Source organism: Microtus oregoni, unplaced genomic scaffold (genome assembly GCF_018167655.1).
Source record: "Microtus oregoni isolate MIOR12 unplaced genomic scaffold, Mior012 000003F_ref0000135, whole genome shotgun sequence".
NCBI lineage: Eukaryota > Metazoa > Chordata > Mammalia > Rodentia > Cricetidae > Microtus > Microtus oregoni.
The window spans coordinates 18,250,888-18,274,264 of NW_024543062.1; the positions used below are offsets into that span (position 1 = coordinate 18,250,888).

At 43.8% G+C, this 23,377-nt stretch overlaps 1 protein-coding gene across 1 annotated transcript in view; it reads right to left on the reverse strand.

Moving 5' to 3' along the window:
* Window positions 1–23,377, reverse strand: part of Tmem132b (transmembrane protein 132B) — a 280,822-nt gene that overhangs the window by 40,789 nt on the left and 216,656 nt on the right. The window lies entirely within an intron of this gene.

Consider the following 23,377-nt stretch of genomic DNA (forward strand, 5'->3'; position numbering starts at 1 on the left):
TCTTTTTTTTTTTTTAAAGATTTATTTATTATGTATACAGTATTCTCAGTATTCTGTCTGCATGTATGCCTGCAGGCCAGAAGAGGGCACCAGATTCCATTATAGATGGTTGTGAGCCACCATGTGGTTGCTGGGAATTGAACTCAGGACCTTTGGAAGAGCAGCCAGTGCTCTTAACAACTGAGCCATCTCAGTCACTCTTAAGAGGCCAAATCCTATAGTGAAGATCAAGCCACACCCCTGCTTACAGCTCTTCTCTGAGACAGAGTTAAGAAGCTGCCTCTGTCTCTCTGTGTTATCTCTCTCTTTCTCTCTGTCTTACAAGTCCCTCTCCAGGTTTTAAAGGAAGCATCCCCTTCCCTTTATGGCTCTTGTCAAGCTCATCTGCCACGTATACCATATAGTTCCTTCTGCTCTCCTTCCCACCCCCAGGGCTGATCGTGGTCCTGAGGCCCCTTTCACCTAATGCACCACGCTCCTGATGAACAGGCTTCCTTTCCCATATCTTCCACAGCTGTTCCACCATATCTAACAGCCAGCAGCAGTGGGCACTGTTTGAGACATTATGGAGCCGTTAGTAGGTAGAGTTACTAAAAGAAGATGGGTCCCTGGAGGATGGAAGATTCCAGAAAGTTGGGTGGGGTTCTGCCTCACACTGAAGATAATTAAGCCGCCCAACAGCTAAGCTCTCATTAGTCTCCAGTGGCAGGGGCACTGTCCTCCCTTCTCATCTTGCAGACATGACTGCCACTTGGCACAAGAATTATCTTCAATATTAATTAATTAGCACTGTACATCTGCAGTTATGTGGTTTGGGATGATTTTTTGGAGGCTTTTGGAGGGTGTGTGTGTGTGTGTGTGTGTGTGTGTGTGTGTGTGTGTGTGTAGACCAGAGGACAACTCCAGTGATCATTCCTCAGAAACCACTTGCCATGCTTATTAAACAGCATCATTCACTAGGACCCAGGACTCTCTGAATAGATGAGGCTGTCTGACCGGTCAATCCCAGAGCCCCCCTGTCTCTGCCTCCCCAGCACTCACCTTGGCGAGCTTTTAATAGGGTCTCTGGAGACTGAACTCAGGACCACACACCTTGAGGTACATTATCACTGAGCAAACCTCTCTCTTCAGTATCTTAGTCTTCACTTTAGATTCACTTGGAAAGTGATTGCTCATTTTGGGGGACGTCACAGCACAGTGATCACAGACTTCCTACGGGGTTCAAATTAAGAAAACAATAGCACAAAGGACCAGAGAAAACTGGCTACAAGTAAGCACCTGCCTACCCCAGGTGCCACCAGGACCTTCCTGTCCCTCACCTTCCAGTTCTCTCTGAGACTGTCCTCCAAATACAGACATGTGTGGCTTTTCCTCTCTTGCTCTGGCAAACTGTTGGGACACTGTGGGTTCTATCTTCCTCACTCAGCTAGATCAGTCCATCACATGGCATACTGGTTCTGTTAGAGTTGATCCCACCTGACCCCACTAGGCTTCATGAAAAGGCATGTGACCCTAAAACAGCCAGGGAAAATATCCTAACAGTATGTCCACAGTAGAAAAACCACACGCAAGACCAGGTTCCTGATCAAGATTTCTTGATTCCCCAATGAAGCCCCACCTGAAGGTCACTCACTGTCTTTTGATGCTTAGATAAATTTCTGCTTTAACTAAACTTCAGCTTCCCCTAAAGCCAGTTTAAACTGGGTTTTATCACTTGCAACCGAAAAGTCTTGTGTGAGACTAGGTGACAGGGTGGGCTCTAGAGAAAGAAGCCAGCTCACGTGCCCTGGGGAAGCCCTCGGAGGAGACACGGATGCATCTCCCAGACTGAATTTCAAGTGTGCAGGCACAGACTTCCTAGAGCAAATCAAGGCTGACCCTGACTTCCAACCCTGGCGTGTGCAGCTCAGTGCCTGTGTTTCCACGGTTTGACACTTCCATGAGAGGCTTAGATTTTTGCACCTTCCTCCCCCATCATCTGTGGACAGCCTCTCAATACTTCCGATAGCTATCACTCCCATCCCTCAGCGTACTGAAAAAGAAATTGCCACGTCCAACATCACAGCAACGTCATCCACTGCCAAAGATACAAGGCAAGCATCTGTTGAGAGACATGACTCCTCAGCTCCTGATCTCAGAAGGGCTAGACTTTACACGAAAGTGTGCAGACAGCCTTTCAGAAGCATTTCCATCAGTGTTCAACCAAACGGCATCACAGAAGATGGCAGAGTAAGATGTGTAGAAGATTCTCTGCCCTGTGAAAGCAACCAAAGAGCTGATAAATACCATTGAAAACAACTATTCCAAATGCATATGGGGCCGGGACACCATTTACTCAAGAAACGCAGAATCTTGGCTTTTTAAGCAAAAGGAAACCAGAGAACTCAGTGGCATTTTGCCCCAAGCTTCTCTCCTCCTCTACAGGGCTGCAGTGGTCTTGAACAGTGGCATCTCACCTTCACAGAAAAGCCTGCAGTGTAGACACTGCTTGAGGGTGCAGCTGGAGACCTCCTGAAACCTCAAGTCACTGGAGGACCTGCCTGCCGAGCTGTGTGTGACCTGAGTCCGACCTCACCCAGTGGCAAAGCCTTCTACTCAGAGATGTTTGTCAAGCAGAATTATGGACAATTGTTTATTCCCAGAGCTGTTGGAGACCATGGACAACGGACAACACTTGAGCAAAAATCTTATGGGGAAAACACAGGGAGTGAGAGGACGGTGGGAGCTTTAAAGGGCTATGACTGAATCCTGGGAAATAACAGATAGGAAAAGTGACAGGCACATAGGGAGATTGTAGATACTAGATAGATAGATAGATAGATAGATAGATAGATAGATAGATGATAGATAGTAGAGAGAGATAGTAGAGAGGGAGAAGATAGATAGATAGATAGATAGATAGATAGACAGATAGATAGATAGATACAGATAGACAAGTAGTAGATAATAGGTAAACAGATGATGGATGGATGGATGAATGGATGGATAAAGAGAGAGAGTGAAAGAGAGATGACATCAATAGATAAATAGAAAGGTAATTAATAATGATTGACGGTCTCCTGGCCTCCAGGCCTCAGGAAGAGTACCACAGCTGCCCTGCACTTGACATGCAGCATGAGCAATGCACCTCCAATGCACAATGCTACTAACAGTAGCTGCAAGTAACTTCCTGACGTAATGACTATAACCTCTCAGAGTAAAGATTCAAACTTACTGCAAACACACACACACACTGAGCCCTGGTTAGATTTTTGTCTTCCACAGCCTAACAGGTGATTTAGCCACCGAAACCACATCAGGGTGCTGGGGAATGAGAGCCACAGCTCTTACCACTAGAAAAGTGAATCTTAAAACGGAAAGGAGATGCAGCAGGAACTCTGAGCACAAAGTAGATCGGGAAGAACGAGTGAGAAAACTCATGTGCAGAGCTGTATGTGTTTACGTGTATACAGTTGGGGGTGTATATGTGTGTATACATAAGGCTTTTCCTCACTTCAGTTCTCTGAGAGGCCGTAGATGCAAACATCAGACTCATTCACTATTTATTACGCCAAGTTTAAGTTCTACATACCATTCCCTGAATAAGAAGATAACAGGGCTCCGTGGAGAAATGGTGGATTGATAGGCAGAGGGAAGCAAAGAGCAGAAGCCTAAAATATCTCATGCAGCCAGGAGGTAACTAAGTTCTCAAACAACAGAAATGTCAAAAAGGACACAGGAGACGGCATGAAGGGTTGTCCGTTGCCGACCAGGGACAATTTAACATCCCAGTAAACAACCATAGCAGCCAATTATAATCTATGGAAGAAAATGAGTTTCTGAATCCACACTGCTAGGATTAAACAAACAGCAGAGAAGGAAGCTGGGTCCTTGGGGTGGCATTCCGACTCATAAATGCAAAGGAATCATGAAATTAGAACCCAGCCACCTGGCAGCCGCCATTTATGCCTTAATTATCTCGGGTCAGAATCATTAATGCATTCCACGGCTGACCAGAAGTCTAAGAAACTGGCTATTTGCAGTGTCAGTGTCTTGGTGCAGGAGAAGTAACGATTTCCAAATGAAGCAACTGCAGCGCATCCTGATGATCAAAGATGCCATCACTCGTGAAGGAATAGCCTGGATCTTGAAAAGGACACCGCGACACTTTGGAAGTAGAGACTGAACTCGGAACAAGGATGTGAAATAAACCCAGCCAGGAGGTGTTGGACAGAGAGAGTGGGCTGTATAAGCGTGTCACAGTCTGAATGATAAATGGTGGGAAAGTGCTACGGATTAAGGACAGGACACATGCAGTGTCCTGGACTAGGACCTCAGACTGGAAAAAATAATAATTTGGCTGCAATGGACACAAATGGACAAATGGTAAAATGTGGGGAAAGCTTGGGCATGAGATAAATGTCCATAGAAATGTCTCTGTGCACTCGAGAACTCCAGGGAAACCCTGTGGATGAGTTGTTAGGATAAAATACCTGGCAGAAAGTGAGCTGGGGGAAAGGGGTTTGCTTTGGCTCACAGTACTAGAAGGGAAAGCATAGTGCTGGGCCAGTTAGGCGGGCCTGGCAGTCAGAAAGCAGAGGGAAAGAAGGAAGTGGGACCAGTCTGAAAACCCTTAATGTGCACCCTAGTGATGTACTTCCTCCAGCAAGGCTCCACCTCCCAAAGGTTCCATAACCTCGCCAAACAGCGCCATCTACTGGGGACCATGGTTCAAACATAAAAGCCTGTGAGGGATAATTCTCATTCAAACCACCATAACCTCTTTAAAGGGCCATTGTGTATGTAACTCACTCTCAAGCAGCTCAAAATAAAGTGTTCAGTTGGGTGGGATCGTGCAGGCCTTTAATACCAGCACCCATCAGGCAAAGGCAGGCATGTCTCTGTGAGTTCAAGACCAGCCTGGTCTATATAATGTGCTCCAGGCAAGCCATTGCCACAAAGTGAGGCCCTGTCAATAATAATAATAATAATAATAATAATAATAATAATATCATGTGTTTGTGTTGAGAGAGAACACTAACCCTTGTGGGAACTCTAGAGGAGGAATTTGAGAAAGGAATTTCTTTAGAATCATGAATCCAATCAAAAGACCAATAGAGCACAGCAAGGAGAAATAAAGAAATAAATGCACAGATTGAGGATTCAAGTGCCTTATGAACATAACTAAACACAGTTAATGCTTTTCTTAAATATTATATAAGAACCAGACACTGTGACAAGTGATATCTGTCATTTATAAAAATCATTTTCTATTGATAATACACATTGATTTTATTAATATGTTGTTTAATCCTCAGATAGCCCCACTGGAGTTACCCTCTGTGTCCCCATTGCATAAAGGATGGAATGGAAGCTCAGAAGAGTTCAGTGATTTGGCCAGAATTGTGATGTTGCTAAGCAACAGGGCTAGGATAGGGACAGAAGCTCTTGGATGCCACAGCTTCCATCCTGGGTGCTTAGCTGGTCTTCTCAGCTCACATGCACAATGGACCCTCAGTCCCATTCCATCTCCTAACTCCGAATGAAGCTTTAAGGATAAAAGACAGATTTGTAGAGACATTGATTTCAAAACCCCTCACAAATAAGTTATATAAGGGCGAGGGAGACGGTTCAGTGTTCAAACTTGATGGGCACACAAGCGCAAGGACAGGAGTACAGATCCTCAGAAATCCACACAAATATTAGGGAGGAATGGAGGACAGCCAGTAATTCTAGCCCCAAAAAGCAGAAACAGGGGTCTCCAGAAGAAGCTGGTTAGTCAAACTAGTCGTACTGGTGAGCTCTTATTTGGTTAGTAAACCTCTGCATCAATGAGTAAGGTGGGAAAGCAATGGAGGAGGACTCCCAACATCAACCTCAAGCCTCCACATGCATGTCCTTGCATGCACTCATGCCCTCACACATGCAAAGACATGCATACACATGTATACCTATACCACCTCTATGTGAGAAATGGAAAATTTTAAATGTTATATAAATAATCCATCCATGATTTTTATAAAAACAGTCGAGTAGTCTCAGGTGCAGATGATGACCATGTGTAGCTTCTGGAATGCTCTATTCTAACTTCTACCCCAGCCCATGAGGCTCTGGATCACCGTTTCTGAGGCTTGGCCTCCTCTGGATTCTGGTCCCTGGATTCTAAGTAGGAATCTAATTTCCAGACGCCACGATTTCTCATTTTTAAAACCACAGGGCAGTTGTAAACTTCACTCAGAAACCAGTAAAGACACAGGCTCTAATTTAGTTAACAACAATCAACCCGGTGTTGTGTATCATATAACTCAGGAAATCAGCCCAGCTCCCTCACTCCTGGTGGCTATTTTTAGAGTATAGCAATTTATTATCCACAAGGCAATGAGAGAGGTCAGAAGTCAGCTCTCTGTGAATTCTTGAGCAGCACAAACAGGATTGTCTCAAACAGGACAAGCCCCAGAGAGTCAAGGTGGCCTCCAGCAAAGGGCTGGACTGCAATCTCCAGGCTGCATTCCCAGGAGAGTAGGGAAGGCTGTTTAGAGCAGCAGCCCCCGAGAGCAGTAGTGTGACATTACCTGATGGATGAAATTAAAGGTTACCATAGGGAAGCTGGAGGCCTACTACAGCAAAATCCAAAGGGGGTGCAGCCAGCCCCCTACACATGCAGGCATTCCACGGGGAGTAGGAGCTGAACTATGTAAAGCCACGGGAGCAAGATCCATGGTCCCATCTTTGCCATGGCTTCCCATGCTGCCTGGAGTATATTGAGATCTCAAAGACTGCGGAATGATGGTAAAGCCATTCAGTATGATGTAAGGGCCATTTGTGGAAACCTTCCTCCTCTGCTCCCTGTCACCATGGCAACAGTGACCAGGCACCAAGTCAGCATTTTTATAGTCACTGTTGACTGGTCTAGATGTGAGCAATGGTCCATGCTGAGCCAACAAGCTGTCTCCTGAAAATCAATTTAGAACCAGGGCTAAGAGACTCCGACCTCTGCACAGCTTGTTTCCAGAAAGGAAAATCAGAACTGAGAGGCAGTGATGGAGCATTTATGCCAGCAGAATGGCAGTAAAAAAGGAAGGGGCAGAGATGAGAGGTGGGGGCTTCTGAGTCCTTACTTGCATGCCACGCCTCCCTCCTCCTCATATGCCAGGATGCACCATGCCCTTGCAAAGAATCCCCACATTGGGCTCCCACTGTTGCTGGTGGGTTTCTGTCACTTGCTGCAAGTTTAGATTTGGCTGCCAACTAGTCATCTGGAAAGAGGGAACCTCGACCGAGAAATGTCTTCTATCTGAATGGAATGAATGAATGTCTGTGGGGCTACTACTGCTAATTGGTACAGGACAGTCAGACCACTGTGGGTGGTATGGTGGTACCGTCCCTAAGCAGATGGGCCTGGGCTGTATAAGAAAGGCAGCTAAACAGGAGACTGGAGGCAAGCCAGAAAGCAGTGTTTCTCCCTGGCCCATACTTCAGTTCTTACCTCCAGCTTCCTGCCTTAAGCTCCTCCCCTGACTTTCCTTTCCGATGGACTGGACGCTGTAAAGCAAATAAACCCTTTCCTCCCTGGAATTTTACCGCGGCAACAGACAAGTTAACCAGGACACTGCTATGGGAGTTGTAGCCAAAGACGGCGATGTCCTTTGGATCTTAGGTTCTACAGGGAAGACAGATGAGCTGCCAGAGCAAAAGGTCTTCGCTTTTCTTTTGTGTGTGTGCTCGCATGCACATGTGTGCACATGAATGTGGAAGCCAGGGAGCAAACATTATGCATTATTCTACCTTGTTTGTTGAGACAGAATCCTTCACAGACTTGAAGATCCCTGAATAGACTAGGCCGGCTGGCCAGTAAGCCCCAGGATCCCCTGTCTTCATCGCCACAGTACGGGACAAGCACATACTCTCATGATTGGCTTTCTTACATCTGTTCCAGAGACCAAGATTGGGTCCTCAGGTCCACTCACCTCTTCAGCCTTTGCCTTTCAAAGTCACACCAAAGCAATGGACATGCTCAGTCCCGCAGGGTTTCTTTATTAACTGGAACTGAACACGGAAGCCTGCATCCTTCCATGCAGGTCCTATACTGGAGTGGTAGGTGGGTGCAACAGGCCAACATGAAAGGCCCTAAACTGAGAGTCAAGAGGCCTGGCCGCTGCAGCCAGCTCCTATAATGACCACGAGTCAAAAATAATCTCTTCTGTTGTGTTGAGCAATACAATCCAACCTATCAGCTTCCCAGAGGTCAAGAAATGTTGGTGTAAAGACACCCATGCTAAAAGAAAGGATTGTGACAATCTGAGTAGATAGGGTTGGTGGAACCTCGGGAGAAAAAAAATAAATGGTCAGGCAAGGTGGTGTACGCCATTTATCCTGGCAGTTGAGAGACAAAGGCAAGCAGATCTCTGTGAAGTTGAGGCCAACTTGGTCTACATAGTGAGTTCTAGGCCAACCATGACTACATATAAAAACCCCTGTCTCGAGAAGAAGGAAGGGAGGGAGGAAAGGAGGGAGGGAAGGAGGGAAGGAGGGAGGGAGGTAAGGAATGAGAGAAAAAAGGATGGAAAGATGGACAGATATGGAGGGAGAGAAGGAGTTAGGCAGGCAGGCCCATAGACTGCTGAAGATCTTTAGAAATAGAGGATCCCACACAGGCAGCAAACAAGAAGAATAACACCCAGCGGAGGGTGCCAGTAGGACATCTGCTCCAACACCAGGCTGATCACTGAGATGGGACCCGACTCCCTCCAAAGCACAGGCTCTTACCCATGCTGCAGAGCATGTGGAGGTGAAGCTGGAGGCAGTGTGCAATCTTTATCCTGCCAGTGCCTGGGTAGAACTGGGCCACAACGGAAGAATACAGGACACTTGAATCGGTACCACCCCTGGCTCTGGCTCCACATTTGGTAGATATGGAGTGATACTGTGATGTTCTGTTGGCACTCTGAGCCCCTCACTATCCCCTCAAGAGGTCGATGGGGTAGAAATTTGAGACCAGAAGCCTAGAAAACACCCCTTGGAATTTCAAGTCCGGGGTGTGGATCTGAGGATCCCAGAGACATGGTCCTTCTCATGACAGTGTGTCACACAGCCAGGCAGTATTCATGGGACACAGAAAAATATGCCTGAGGTCAGAGGAAGATAGGATTAAAGAAAGCCATGTGGGCTAGATGCAGCAGAGAACTCTAAACTTTAGACAGCCATGGAGGCATACGAATGTCAGAAGAGGGAAGTTTGAGCCAGCCTGGTTTCCAAGGGAGCCTCTTTCCTGTGCTCCTCATTCAGGAGAGACCTATTTATCCACACAGCAGGCTCCTCCACTGTGTAATTATTACGTGCATTTTCTCTAATCCCTCTCTACCCGTTAACACTCCCTTAATTACAACTTTAACCACTTAAGAGTGTGCTTCCTCATTGTCTTGGGTGGAGGGGGATCTCAGCCTGTTTGAGCTAAACTCAACTTCCAGTTGCCACAGGACTAGCAAGCAAAGTCATCTGTCTGATTAAAATCTAAAACAGGCTGATAGCAGTACTGAGAACAGCACTACTGAGACTTGAGCCCACAATGAGAACTTCATTTAAACACAAATACATCTTCTGGGATAGTTACTGTGAACTTCCTGATGCTCTGTGATCACAGTGAGCATGGGAGGAGGAACCTGCTGGCCAGCTCTGCAGTCAGACCAATGGATGGAGGGATAGAGGGACAGACCATGTATGGACAGAGAAATAGATCGATGGGTGGAAGGGTTGATGGATATACAAAGAATAAATAGATGGAAAATTGTGAAAATGGGTGGATGGATGGACAGAGAAATGGGTGAAGAGATGATAGACAGATAACGAACAGATGGATGAATGGATGATAAGTAGATAGATATATGGACAAACATGGTTAGGTGGGTAGATGTGTGGATGAATAGTTAGATGGGCAGGTGGATAGACAATGAATAGATGGATGGAAAATTAGATGGATGAACTAATGAACAAATGGACAAATGGATAGAGGGTGAATGTATAGAAAGAGAAAATGATTGATAGGTGGATAAATGACAGACAAATGGTTGAATGGATGGATGGATGGATGGATGGATGGGTGGATGGATGAACAGAGATAATTGGGTCAATAGATAGATGATGGGCAGACGGAAGGACGGATTGATGAACAGAGATGGTTGGATGAATTGATAAATGGATGATGGGCAGATGGATGGATGGATAAGTGGATGGATGGATGGATGGATGGATGGAAAGACAGTTGAGTGGATAGATGAATAATTAGACAAAAGCATGCATTGCCTCACACACATGTGCACATACCCCTCATACATATGCACACACAAACCCTCACATATATGTGCACACATCATATGCAAAACTACATCACCTCAGGAGGATTCTCTATTATAATCAAAAACTTTCATTTAAAAAAAATCTGTTTATGAAGAAGAGGAAATCGAACCTTTCTGGGCAGACCTGAGAGAAAGCGTTTGAGAATTTCCATCTTGAGATGTTAAAAGAAGGTGGCAGGAAGCATGATTCTGAAAATTACATCCGAGTCTGTTGTTTCATGGGATTTCTTTTTCTTTTCCATAGTGAACCTGCCAAGACCAAATGTGTGGTGTTGGAACTGAAGCCCTCCTCCTGGTCTGTTTAATGCCGCCATCCAACCTGACTAGACATAAGTGCTAGGACTAATAAATACAATAAGCAGTTTGCTCCATGACTGTAACTCAGAGTAACAGCTGTGCTGCTTGTGAAATGTGTTTCAATGTTCACATTGATGGAAGCGCTGGCTGCAAACCTGCCCTTGTCTTCTAGGCTTCCTTCCATCAAAGTCCAGCATAGCCTTTCCCTGCCTGGATGGTGGAAGTGCATGAGTGAGTTCAGACGAGCTTTCCAGGACTGCTACGACAAACTACCACAACCCTAATGGCTCAAAATAACATAGACTTATTCTTTCAGGGTTCTAGAGGCCAGAAGTTGGAGATCTGGCTGAGCCATTGTAGTAGGAGCTACGGGCTAGCTTTACCCAAAATAACAACACACAAATTGTATTCTTTTAAACACTGCTTGGCCCATTATATCTAGCCTCTTCTCAGCTAACTCTCGCACCTGGACTAGCCCATTTCTAATAATGTGTGTAACACCCCAAGGTACGCTTACCTGGAAGATTCTAGCCTACATTGATCCTGGGTCGGAGCTTTATTGTGTCTGCTCCAGAGAGCAGAGCTATTGAGTCTAAGCTCACTTCCTCCCAGCATTCTGTTCTGTTTACTCCACCCATCTATGTTCTAACCTATGAGGACCAAGCAGTTTCTTTATTTTTTAACCAATGACCTTCCTCCATCAAGCCATACTCCCCCAGTAGGCTGTACTGGAGAAAGGCTTGCTTCTCACAGTGCCTGATGTCTCCAGATGTCATTTGGCTCATGGGAGCATGCTCCTCAACTCTATCCTTCTTCACATGGCTCCCTGCTCTCTTTGTCTTCTGTGTGTCTTGAAGCTCCCGTTTTCATAAGTACAGTGGTTAGTTGATGTAAGCACTACCTTAGGTACCAGATGGACTCTCCCAAAGTATTTGATTACTACATAGAAGCTCCATTTCCAAGTAAAAGCTCCATGCCCACAGGTACTAGAAGTTTAGAAACGAATAAATCTTTTTAAAAATCAGGTCTTAATTCTATAATTTTAGATTTGTCTTTGATAATGTGTGTGTAGACATGTGCCCATGAGGGCAAGAGCTCACAGAGCCCTGAAACATCAGCTCCCTCTGGTAGCTGGTGTTACAGGCAGTTACTAGCTGCCCAGCATGGGTGCTGGGCATCAAACTCAGGTCCTCTATAAGAAGAGTAACTGCTTTTAACCACAGAGCCATCCTTTTAATAGGGCTTATTTCTCAAGAGAATATAAAATAAGGCACAAAATTGATGTGGGATGCCCTTCTGTATGCTGAGTGTATGTTTTGTTACGATTGATTAATAAAGAATCATATTTGACCAATATCCAGGCAGAATAGAGCCAGTCAGGAAATCCAAGCAAAGATAATGTGAAAAAGAAGGCAGAGTCTGGGAGATGCCAGCAGCCATCAGAGAAGCAAGATATGAGGTAGCAAGTCACAAGCCTTATGACAAAGTATAGATTAATAAAAATGGGTTAATTTAAGTTGTAAGAGCTAGTTAATAATAATTCTGAGCTAATAAGCCACACAGTTTGTAATTAATATTAAGCCTCAGAGTGGTTATTCAGGAACTGGTGGGTGGAAGAGAAACCTCCAGTTACAAATGTGAAGCTCTCGAATTTCCAAAGGGCCTGGGAAAGCTTTAAAAAAAATTCTAAACACAGAAATGGAGCCACACCGGCTTCCTAGCCTCAAAATCTCATGTCAGCAGGGCACTGAGATACATCTCCCAACAGCTGCCTGCAAGACGAAGCTGGTCACCAACCACCATGAGCTAAGCAACATGGTGGATTTCCAGTCTCAGACAGACCTAGGTCCAGAGAGGCTAATCAGTCCATGCGATGTGGTGGGTGTAGCTTTTGCTCATACAAACAAAAGAAGTTCATGGGCCTTCTGCACACTACCTGATGGCAGCATTGGGAGAGGAGGGTAAGTGTGACATTCATTGCTACCTCCTTCATGTTGAAAAGCTGAGTAGGACAAAAGCAACAGCCCAAATGGCCGCTTTGGTCCTAGCACATTTACCAATTTAAAACAATGATAAAAAAAATGATTACAGATATACAATAAAGACAGATTCCAATAAAAAGACCTCTAAACAGGTCACAATGTGTTTGATAAATATGCATAAGCTGGGGAGAGTATAAAGGAGAGAATCATAAATTAAAAGAATAATTTAAAGGCAATAAACTGAGATTCTTAAAAAGAAAACAGAATAATAAAAATATTATGATATGCCATGTAAAGATGGAAAATACACAGAGAGTATGGATTATGTACATTATTATGTTTTCTTTGAATTTTTGACCATTAGTGAGTTAACTACAGAGAGACATTTGATTGTGGGGGCTGCTAAGCTAAACCAACATAAAGATATTGTGACTTCAAAATTGGGGTCTAAGGATATGCTGCTTTAGCTAACAGGTTCTGCTTTTGTTTCCACAGAAGGTGAAAAGCTACAAATTTCTTCTAGGATAATATTGTTTGACCAAGTACGACCTCCTGGGAGATCTCCATGGGATTTATGGCCCAGGTGATCCAACATCCAAAACAGCTTCAGGCAACTGGCTGAGACAATGTAGCCTCACAGACTACCACAGCCAAGATTTAACCATAATTCTAAATCTTCTCAAGATCCCCAATGCCCCCATCAGCAGGAAGTAGTATAGAAAACTAGACCCAAATTCCAAAAATACTGTTTATGTTTATTTTCATTCATGGTTATAAATGATTAATGGTCATAGTCAATCTCTTTCTAAAGGAAAAAGGGGAATACAATGTAGAAATTATTTTAAAAGGTAGATTATTGAATCTACTTTAATCTAAAAACAACAGTTAATCTCAAAATACTTTACATTGGTATGGATTTGGGTTTATTGATAAAATTTAAGGTCAATTTTATTATACTATATGTATATTTCTACTCTTGTTTAAGGCATTATGCTTATACAGCTCTTTTAAAATGTAATGTATAATTAAGAAATACAAATTAATAGTCATCTATAATAGTCAAACTTATAGTCATGTTAGTTAGATTTTCTAGATATACAGAGTTATATTTCAGATGGATAAGTAATCTTCAAATACTTCAAAGACCTACAGAAGATGGCATTATGTTTTACAAGACACTTCTGTTACTGCCAGCACCAGTTACTTCAAGAGGATGCTGGGCATAAGCTCCCTATGGAGTTTGCTAGCCATTTGGGCAAGAAAATGCTCTTGCCTGGACTGCTTGTCTGTATGCTGTATAAACTGGACATGCAGGACCCACAGGAAAATGACCACTAAACTTTGTCAAACAAGGCTGGATGGTCCTCCAGGATTTCTGCTTCACAGAAAAAATGTCAGACATTCTTCAGGACAAAGAGGAAAGTGACTGACAAACTGCCAATATAGGTGGGACAGTCTTTCAAATTTCCTGCTCCATTGAAAAGTCTGCCAGATATTATGGGATCTTTCGGCTGAAGATATATGCTCCAGTGTTACAGAAGAACTTTAGGTGACTGTCCAGACAGACAGATATTTCTGTCATTTCTAGAGTTTTGGAAGTTGTTTACAAAGCACTTCCAGCTTACTCAGGTAATATTATATCCTTCTGGGGTCTTGAATGGAGTTGAAGACTAGATAGCTATTATTATAGCTTTCCTTACTTATGATAAAGGATAAATTCAATATGAAACTTTTTTAGACTCAAAAAGATAGGATAGATGATAGAGTATTTTCTTTAATTTTGCCAGATACAAAGAGAGCAAATATTAATACTATGATTCTTGCTTGATACCTGTTTTATTATACATAATTTTACAAGGTTAAAGTTAAAATTTTTCTTTTTAATAAGATAAATAATGTGGGATGCCCTCTGTATGCTATGAATATGTTTTATTACCATTGGTTAATAAAGAAGTTAATTTGACCAATAGCCAGGCAGAATAGAGCCAGGCAGGAAATCCAAGCAAAGATAATGGGAAAAAGAAGGCAGAGTCTGGGAGATGCCAACAGCCATCAGAGAAGCAAGATGTGAGACAACAAGCCACAAGCCTTGTGGTAAAGTATAGAATAATAAAAATGGGTTAATTTAAGTTGTAAAAGCTACTTAATAATAAGTTTGAGCTAACAACAGACCAAACAGTTTGTAATTAATATTAAGTCTTAGAGTGGTTATTTGGGAATTGGTGGGTGGAAGAGTTACCTCCAGTTACACAAAATAAAAAACATTTGCCTTTATGCTAAAAATCAACAACAAACAATTTTGGTTCTCACCTGTATTTGCAGAGAGGCTCCATTATAAGCATTATTTTCAACCTAAAAGCCTGGGGATGTAGCTCAGTAGTGGGACACATGCCTGCATGTGCAGAGTCCTAAGACTGAATCCCAGGAAGTAAAAGAGGTAGGGTGTACACTAGTGCCCCAGCCATTCCCAGTACTCAGGAGTCAGATGATCTAGGCTTCAAGGCCATGGGGAGATGCTGTCTCAAAAAATACAAATCAAGTTCGGCAGTGGTGGCCCATGCCTTTGATCCCAACACTCAGGAGGCAGAGGCAGGTGGATCTCTGTGAGTTTGAGGCTGGCCTGGTCTACAAGAGTTAGTTCTAGCCCGGCGGTGGTGGCGCACGCCTTTAATCCCAGCACTCGGGAGGCAGAGGCAGGTGGATCTCTGTGAGTTCGAGGCCAGCCTGGTCTACAAGAGCTAGTTCCAGGACAGGAACCAAAAAAGCTACAGAGAAACCCTGTCTCGAAAAAAATCAAGAAAAAAAAAAAGAGTTAGTTCTAGGACAGTGGGCCTGTTACACAGAGAAACCCTGTCAAAAAAAAAAAAAAAAAGGAATTCACCATCACTGTTTGGGGAAAATTAATCTATATGTTCATATGTTCTGAAAGACCCCCGTGCCCACGTACTATGTTAAACTCTGCTGAAAATTTAGCTGGGCCCCGGGCTCAGCCGATGCTAAAACTGGATACCTATGGGTTGCAGACTCACTGACTAGGCTAAGGAGAGGAATACTCTACCCCACCCCCCAAGACATTCTATCTAAACTGTCAACTTGCTGCAGAGTACTTTATCTAGCTTTATGGTTTTTCAGGGAAATTCAAGAATAGACATGGGGCCGTCCCCAGGTGAGCTAAGCCCGCCAACTTGAGAGCCAATGAAATGCTTGTGCTATACTACCCTCTTATGTAATCATTTTTCCCTATAAATATGGCTGTTTGAATTTGCCTGGGGTGCTCAGTTGGTGTAAGCTGCTGACGCACCCACAGGCACCTGTGTAACCAATAAAGACACCTCTTGCTGATTGCATCTGTTGGCCTGAATTATTGAGACTGGGGGATTTCTCCCACCGCCCTGGAAAATGAGGGTCTTTCAGTTCCTATAAAAGTTAGTTTGCGAAGCAAATTATTGCTTCTGGTGGTGGAGACACCTTCCTGTGAGCTCTACAACATTCCGTTGTCCAGAAACCCTGAAAGACTAAAGATTTTACCTTTTGTTTCCAAAGAATTGACCCAGACAAGCAATGGCTGTCCACTCCCAGAACAGAGAAGGGAACGCTGTCCATAGCCTCATGGTGGAGCAGGCTTTTCTACAATCCCCCACTGGCATCGAGTGAGTGGAATGTGGGTAGCCTCTGCTGCACAACTGCTCAGGCCTTACCTACATAGGGGAGGCCCTGACCTCCAACAGCCAATCAGCACTTAGCATTCCTTTGACTTCTCTAATTGGCTTAAAGATCTGCACCTGACTCTAGCTGATCCAATGGGATCTGGCTTTCTCTGACTGATAGCCTCCTCATTGCCATGGAGCCTTTCACAGGGGAAGAGACTAGCCTAACTGGTGAGCGTGACTTAGCTGTTGCGTCCTGGAGCCATGGTTATGCAGCTGTAGTCCCTAAAGCTGGGGCTGTATGTCAGACTGAAGACAGTGGGTCCCAGGGACCCCTCCAGCAAGGTAGCAACCAACCCGCCCCCCTTTAGGCTCGGAAACGACTTTTTAAAGGAACTGGACTGAATTCAGTTTTTGGCTAAATAAGGTGGAAATGACACAAGAGTATTTGGGACACGTTCCCCCCACCGCCACCTGTAACATGCACGGGGCCGGCTTGTTGGGGTTTTTATCCCACCAGGTCCCCCAGCCGTTTAGTCGCAGAGAAAATCACACAGAGATAAAGCTGATTGGCCCATTAGGTCAGGCTACTTATTAGCTCTTGTAGCTTATTATTCTGATCTATGTTAGCCATGTGGCTCAGTACCTTTTTTAGTGGGGCAGATCACATCCTGCTGCTTCCGTGTCTGGACAGGAGTGGGAGGAATCAACTTCCTCCTTCCCAGAATTCTCCTGTTCTCGTTGCATCATTTCTACTTTCTGTCTGTTTTTTTCTCCCCCTATACTTCCTGCCTGGCTAATCCGTGTTTATTTAAAACATGATTGACAGATTACAGACAATTCTCCCGCACCAGCCACCCAAGCTCAAAGGGAGAAAATCCAAGTTCCCTAATGTAGCCAGTAGGAAGAAATTAAAGTTAAATAAGATTGTCACATCGGGCCCTAGAAAGGAAGACACACCAGCAGGACAGCTATGAACGCCACCAAGCACAAAACGTTAATTCACTTAAAATACCATGAGAAAAAGGGGTGGGGGCAGTCTTCTACCACTCAGTCGTGCATTCTTAAGAGCTGGACTTTGTGGATAACAATGCCACTTTGTAGTGTCAAAAGGGCCTTTTGGAGAGAGCCACCATTAGCACAGAGATGGACATACAGAAAGGCTGGGGGGCACCTTGTGACATCATCTGCCAGTTTAGGAAAGAAACATACCTCACCAGCACCTTGATCTCGGTCTTCTCATCCTTCAGAATAATCCTGTTGCTTAAGCCCCTGGCCTGTGGCATTTTGTTACATCCAAATACAAGATGTCAGCCTCAATTATAGATAAGCCCAAGGCTCCCAGCCATAACAGAACCCCGGGGCCACCACATCTGTTTGCAAAGCGGATGGTAATAATTTTTTCTCCTAATTACACCTGCCAGCACCTGCTCTCTTCGCCCTCAGCTGGATGTAACTGTGATTTCGTTTGCACAGTAATGCCACGCCATTCCTATCACCCACTGTCAACAGCTTCACGGCATCCCTGGGAGGCAGGCAGGGAAGGAATGACTGTTCCCATCACCAGGGTGAAGACGCTGTGACTCAGGGGGCATCTGGTTACAAAACATTTCCTGGGGAAAGAGCCTATGTCATCTATCTCCTGAATAAATATTGCTATGGAGACATATTCATTATTACTTATTTTAATAAGAGGCTGGGTATGCTTTCTACTCAAATTTCACTCCTGCAATATGCACTGGAGGAGAGATAAGTAAAGAAAGACTCTAGGTCATTCTTGACCTAAAATCCTAAGTCATGTAAGTGTCCTTGGGTAAGGGACATATTTTCTCAACAACTCAACCTTATCATTAAATATAGGAATGAGGGCCAGCGAGATGGTTCAGTCAGTAAAGGAGCTTGCTGTCAGCCTGATGGCCCGAGTTCAATCCCTGGACCCATATGGTATAGAGAATCAGTTGCCCTTTGACCTCCGCAAGTATACTAAAGCATTCACACCTCCTCCCCCCCCAATAAACAAACAAATAAATAAATGTAAAAGCAAGATAGACTTTATCCATATTCTTGACCCTCTCTGCCACATGGCACTGGTTTTTTTCCCCCTCTCAATCACATATTTTCTGAAGTTAATAGCATGTTCATTCTTTCAGATTCTCCTGTAAGCAAGGTTAGCGAGGCAGGCTTTCTTGTCTAGTTCATTTTCTCTTCGCCTCAGAACAAATAAACTCTAAAGAGAGGTTCGGTGAGTGGATGGGTAGGGACATTCACAGCTTAACTAATGGGTCAGCTGATTAGACAGCTCTCGATTTACAATGCCTGGGAGCTAGCCCCAGTGTCTTCTCACACCCATGTCCTCAGCAGCCAGCGCTGGCCCTCCTGAGCACTGTTCTTATGAGCATTTGAACATGTTTGGAGATGTCAGAGATTAAGATCAGCATCCTTTGCTGACTGGCCTGTATTGCTACCATTCCCTTTACGACATAAGTCTAAAATTAAGAAATCTGCCCATACCACGAATCCTGATCAGCCATGAGGTCATAGGAACCCCTAGGCTTTAGTTCCTAACACTTCCACCCTGATTTTCCCTACAGCAGACTCTCCTGGCAAGTCAGTCGGCTCTGTCAAAGTATAAATGATACTAAGGGTGTGAATAGCAAATTCACCTCAAGTTCAATGCTCTGGGCTTTTCATTCTACTTTATGACCTTCTTGTGGAAACCCCGTGAGGTTGGATTTAAGGTCTGTTCCACAAGATGGAGCTCATGCCTAGTAGTTAGCAGAGCCAAGAACCTGCGGCTGACTGGGTCAAGTAGCCTGGGGGAGAACCTACAACCGTTATTCTGCTATGGACAGTGTCTCGCGGCACCCTACGTTTTTATCTGTACACCCACAGATTGACGGCTCTCTCCACCCTCGACAGAAAAGCTTCCTTCTGTAGTGAAGAGAGAAACAGAGACCCAAAACTGATCAGTGACCCCAGTAGTGGTAACTGGTGAGTTACTCACCCATAATGAGACATCTCTGTCATGCTCCCTCCGCACAAGAATCAGGGACCATTGTGGAGCAGGAGACATCACCAGACTTTGTGGAGCAGGAGACATCGGAACTGTACCTTTTAAAATCTCTGGCCGCTTGGGGAAGAAAAGTTAGTTTCCCTCAGAGACCCAGCCCTTTAGAGGTTGCCCGTGTCCTGGTAGATGGTCCTACCCTGTTCACATAAAGGGAACACTAAGTGAATTCTGGTTTTAAAAGGAGGGCACATGAAGTAGGAAGAGAAAAGTAGAGAAAGAATCAAGTGGAGTTGGAGGGGAGGGGATGGATTTAATCAAATCACAGTATATGCTACATCTGGCTTTTAATGCCAGTGGTACACACCCTTAATCCCAGAACTGGAGAGGATTGATCATAAAACAGGAGGAGAGAGCTCTCAGACACAGTCTCATTCTGAGACTCCTGGAGACAGGATCACCATTTCAGAATGAGGTAGAGGTAAGAGCCAGTGGCTGGCTGTTTTACTTTTCTGAACTTCAGGTTGAACCCCAATTTCTGTCTTTGAGTTTTTAATTAATCGTGCTACACACACATTCTTGACATGCAGAGGTAGAAAGATGTAGTATATGAACATAAATACAGGTATTTATGTGTGCATAATGCTAACTGTCTGTGGCTAAAAACGATTACATGCATGTCTATGAAAAAATATGTCTCAGGCACTGTCCTAAAAAGCTAACGTATATGATGTTCTTAAATCAACTCTTAAGATTTGTTTTATTGTCAGGCGCGGTAGTGCATGCTGTTAGTCCCAGTACTCAGGAGGCTGAGGCAGGTGGATCTCGGTGAGTTCGAGGCCAGCCTGGTCTACAAAGCGAGTTCCAGGATAGCCAGGTTTCTCTGTAAGAAAAGCAAGCACTCTTAATCACTGAAGTAGCTATCCATTCCCCTAAGTCAACTCTTGATAAAGACAAAACCCTCATTCATTTGCCTTTCTTCCATCCAGGAACAGAGATGTACATCTAGAGACCCAACAGCCCTTCGGTGATTATAAGGCTATGCATATAAAGAAAGGGCCCAGAGAGTCCTGAGACCATGGCCCCAGTGCCATAAAACCACTGAAGCCAGGCCAGCAGCTTCCCATCACCAGGCAAAACCTCCAATTAACTGCTTGTTTTTGATTTCTAAAACATTGAGAAAATGATAAGTACTAACTACAGACCCTGTGAAGCTTAGTTCTGAACAATAAAAGAATGTAGGGCCAATGGGACATTAACACCTAAAACGGACACAAGCGAAAGAATGGCTGGATAAGGAATGGAGACTCAGAGCAAAGAGAAGACACCATGGGACAACGGCAACAGCTGACATGATGGAAACATCAACTTGAATGAAGTCTCTGAACTGGCAGCTTCTTTATACCAAAATGGGCTTTCTTTAATGAACAAAACACGTGTTAGACTCAGCCTTGGATTCAGCGAGGATACAGCTGCAATCTGACAGCAGACATCCGCTGTACTCTGCTGTTGTGTCTGTAAACGCTCCCAATTTCCAAAGTCTGGTGACAGCTCTTCCTTGTCAGTTTTAACCACCCACTCACACGTATAGTCTCTCTGCCGTTCCTTGTTTTGAATGAAGCAAGCATCAGAGGAGCCAGTGTCTTACCTTCTGCCTTTGAAATCATCAATCACACTTCCCCAACTTTGCATGTTTGGCAGCCAGGGTGAGAGGCTACATCTGGCTTCCCATACCCCACCTCACTTGACGTCATGGCTCCATGACTGTCCTTAAAGGATGGCGCAGATGGAAGTTTCTGTCCCAGCAGGTCCTACTTTCATTCAGTCCCAAATAAACACACAGAGGCTTATATTAATTATAAACTGTTTGGCCTATTAGCGCAGACTTATTATTAGCTAGCTCTTATAACTTAAATTAACCCATAGTTCTTATCTATGTTTAAATGCATGGCTTGGTACCTTTTCTCAGTAAGGCATTCTCATCTTGCTTCATCTTCAGCTGACTGGTGACTGCATTTCTGTCTTTCCTTTTTCCAGAATTCTCCTAATCTGCTCATCCCACCTATACTTCCTGCCTGGCTACTGGCCAGTCGGTGTTTAATTAAACCAATATGAGTGACAAATCTTTACAGTGTACAAGAGCATTATCCCACAGCAGGATGGGATGGGTGGCTTGGTTTTGGTTTTGTGCCCTTTTTTTCTAAGAAGAAAGGATGGCTTTTCAATAGATATAAATTCTTGCATTGTTTCATGAGAATACTTATGACTGTGGGCAGCCTTGTTCACAGGTTCTTAAAGTGTGGTTCCTGGCCACCTACACTCCTGGGATCATGTAACTGAAAGGAGATGGAGCAAAAAAGTTGACAATAATACAAGTTTTCTGAATAGGTCAACAACTAATTCAAAATTAAATGTATAATGAACAGAAGTACTTCTGGCTGGCAGTGCTTGCCTGTGTTCTGTCCTGACACTTCACGGAAGCCTTGGTTCTGAACAAACACATGTGCACACTTTGCATGAGACAACACCAACAAATGCAGCTTGGGAGAATGAAGGCGTAAGTCACAAACAATGCCACACCAATTTGGGGTTATGATTATTAGGGTGGTATTTATTTAAAGGGGAAAAAACTTACAGATCACTGTCCCAGGCAACAGCCCTCTATGCAACCAGGAAAGGAGTCTAGTCGCAGGCGGAGCAGGAAGTGAAGAGAGAGAGGAGAGGGAAGTGGCCGCTTTTTTAAAGGGAGAGAAACCACGCCCCAATGGGCTGGTACCTCAGCGGTGATAGGCTGGAGGAGTGGGAGGACCTCCCGCAACACCTCCCCCTTTTGTTTAAATAAGAGAGTTCTAAACCTACTATGAAATTATATACAATAAGTACAAATATCCTATTCTAACTAGCTTAGGTCTTGTATAATAAATAACTTGGCCAAGTCATGAGAGAAAGTAACTACATTTATATAGTCTTCAACCCCATCAAAGATCTGAGAAGGGAAATAATGTTACCTGGGTAATTAGGAAGTTCAGTAAAACAACTTCCAAAACATGCAACAAATCACAGAGACAACTGGCTACCTGGGCAATCACCCAAAATCACGTTAGCAGCGTTGAAGCAACCAACTTTGGCTAAGGCCTAACATAACTGACATACCATTTTCAAAGGCAAGCAACTTTTCAAAACTATCTTATCCTGTCTTGGCAGGATATGACAGCCCTGTTTTATCCACTGATGTATGCTCTGTATCTTTGTCAGTCGTTGAGGTATGGGCATTTCTTTGCCCAAAGGCCAGTTCTGCCAAAAAGAAGGCTCCAGGTGGAGTGTCTTTGGTGCTCAACATTCTCTCGGGAATAGAGTGGTGTTGCCAGGAGCAATTGTGTCTCACTACCACAAAACTCTGAGTTAGATTAAAGGCCATTTTTTACAGCTCTTTGAAGAAGTTGAAGATTATCTATCTATACTGAGTATAATCTCTATATATCTAAAGAACCTGATTAGTCTATTATAAATGACAAACTTAGATGACTATTAGTCTATATAATTCTCAATATCTATCTAACTTAAAGACTAAGACAATAAACGACTGTGAAACAAATGAGGACAATGACCTCCAAATATAAACAATGTACAAATATACATTGCAGTAGGTAAATATATATCAATACACAATCATTATATAAGTATCTTAATCAGAGGTAGAAATGTACACTGCAATATGGTAAATATATACAATATATATATATATCAATACAATATATGTCAATACATAAAAAATGTTTTAAACAGAGGTAGAAACATGCATGCGTACAATAGTCAATATAATTTAACTTTGTATCAATATACCAGAATCTATACCAATGTATTTGTCTAAAAACAGTAACTCACAGTTACAAATCTATTATCCCATCATCCCTCTTTTTTTTTTTCAAAATGATCCCTGAGCGTATAAAATTCCTCCCCCAACCCTCAATCATATACTAATTATAATCAACCCCTAAATGATGTCCCTAAACCCAAGGGCAAACTTTACTGGGAGAGGGGACGTCGTTCTCTAGAATCACTTCCAGCTGTCATAGGGGCGACGTTCTTTCTGGGGGATCCTGTGAAAGTAAA